Genomic DNA, 1,988 nt, shown 5'->3' on the forward strand with positions numbered 1-1,988 from the left:
GTTAGATATACGTTCTATGTTGGAGGTTCCAAGTAGAATATGAATTAGGAAAATCTAACCTTCAAAGTGGCATGTGTAAATCATAAGTAATTGATAAAAGTTCATAGGATTGCTAGGTGACGGTGAAGCCCTAGTGCTTTCTTAATTTGATTCTTCCAAAGACTGTTTTCTTTTTCCCCCTGTTCTAATATTGCAGATTGTTTATTTTAATTAATTAATTTCATTTTTATTTTAAGTAGGTTATAAAATCAATCACCTCAATTTCTACTTTACAATAATTAATTGAAATTTGATTTGTTTCGAATTATTTAATAATCCCTGTGGAGAATGACCTTGCGAGATCCGTTTATACCACAACAACCTTGTGATTCTTGCAAGTATTATAGGAGTTTTTATCGCATTCACATGAGTAGTAAAATCCCTATCAAGAAAATGGCACCGTTGCCGGAGATTATTTAAAATAATCCCTACTAATCAGATTTTCAATTAGTTATTGTTGTTTATACATATAAAAAATTAAAAAAAAATTTATTTGACTTTGGTTTTTATTTTTTTTATTTTTGCAGATTACAAGGATAGTCTGTGCATGGTCAGCACCCGTACAACAGTGCAGAAATTGCTTCATTTCGATCCAGAACTTGAGCAAACTGTACGAAGAGGACGCCGGGAGAAAAATTTGCAGTGGATTCCGTCACTACAGGAGACTTTTCTGCAATCTTCATTTTCTGGGGACTTGCACAGTAAAGAAAAAATGGCATTTGTAATTCCAGAGGCAGGTCAACCTTTGGGTGAATCTTTAACAGCCCATACCACAAATATACCAAGTTGCATTACTTATTCAGCAGTGGAGGAATGGTCTACATTGGAAATAAAGCAGCACATGTTGACTATTCTACCTACATTTCATGGGTTATCATCTGACGATCCAAACATGCATATTGCCGAATTTTTAATGGGATGCAAAAATATTTTGGTGAGGGGATTCTCAGCCGTTTCTATTAAGCTGCGTTTGTTTCCATACACTCTAAAAGATCAAGCAAGAAGATGGCTCCTCACACTCCCATTTGGTAGCATTAGTACTTGGGCCCAACTTAGTGAAAATTTTTTAAACAAGTAGTATCCTGCTTCAAAGACTCTTGACATGAGAACTCAGATTTTATCTTTTGCCCAAAAGCCAAATGAGGAGTTTCATGATGCGTGGGAGCGGTTCAAAGAGTTGATTAGAAAATGTCCACATTCGGGTATTAACACTACTGATCAAATGCATATATTTTTCAGAGGGTTGAATATGACTACAAAAACTCTTGTCAACTCTTCATGCGGAGGTTTGTACAAAGATAAAAATGCACAAGAGGCTTGTTTGTTATTTGAAAAAATGGCAGCAGATACACAACAGTAAGTAGTTGAGCAGCCACAATCTAGGTCTGTTTTTGAGATGTCTAACGGTTCACCATATGTGTCGACACAAATTGAAAAAATGGAGAAAAAGCTTGAAAGATTTGATGCAAAATTTGACATGCTATTACAAAGAATACCAGGTTCACAGGTTGCTGTATAACAACCCTTACAAGCTGCCTGCAGCATTTGTAACATGATAACTCATGATTTTATGAGCTGCCCACATAGAGATGTTTGTCCAGATTTTACATCAGAGCAGGTTAATGCATTTAACAATTTCCAACGTCCCATATATGACCCCTATTCAAATTTCTACAACCCAGGTTAGAGAGATCATCCTAATTTAAAGTGGGACAAAGATCAGCACTCGAGGCCTCAATTTCAACAGCAGGTACAACAACCTGCTGCACCTAGGCTGCTTGGGAGGTTGCAATTGAAAAATTAGCGAATACGACCACTCAAGAAATCCAAGATCTACAGGCAACAGTGAAAAACATGGAAAAACAAATGGGGCAGATTGCTTTGGAGGTTTCAGAAAGGGCTCCGAGTACATTTCCCAGCCAAACCCAACCAAATCCAAGGGGAGGTGC

The 1,988-nt window shown here is 36.9% G+C and overlaps 1 non-coding gene across 1 annotated transcript; it reads right to left on the minus strand.

Moving 5' to 3' along the window:
• Positions 1-1,138: 1,138 nt before the first annotated feature.
• Positions 1,139-1,243, minus strand: LOC126633623 (small nucleolar RNA R71). Its single transcript, XR_007627111.1, has one exon. It is a non-coding gene; the product is annotated as a small nucleolar RNA R71 (small nucleolar RNA).
• Between the last annotated feature and the right edge of the window lie 745 nt (positions 1,244-1,988).

Source organism: Malus sylvestris, chromosome 8 (assembly GCF_916048215.2).
Source record: "Malus sylvestris chromosome 8, drMalSylv7.2, whole genome shotgun sequence".
Classification (NCBI taxonomy): domain Eukaryota; kingdom Viridiplantae; phylum Streptophyta; class Magnoliopsida; order Rosales; family Rosaceae; genus Malus; species Malus sylvestris.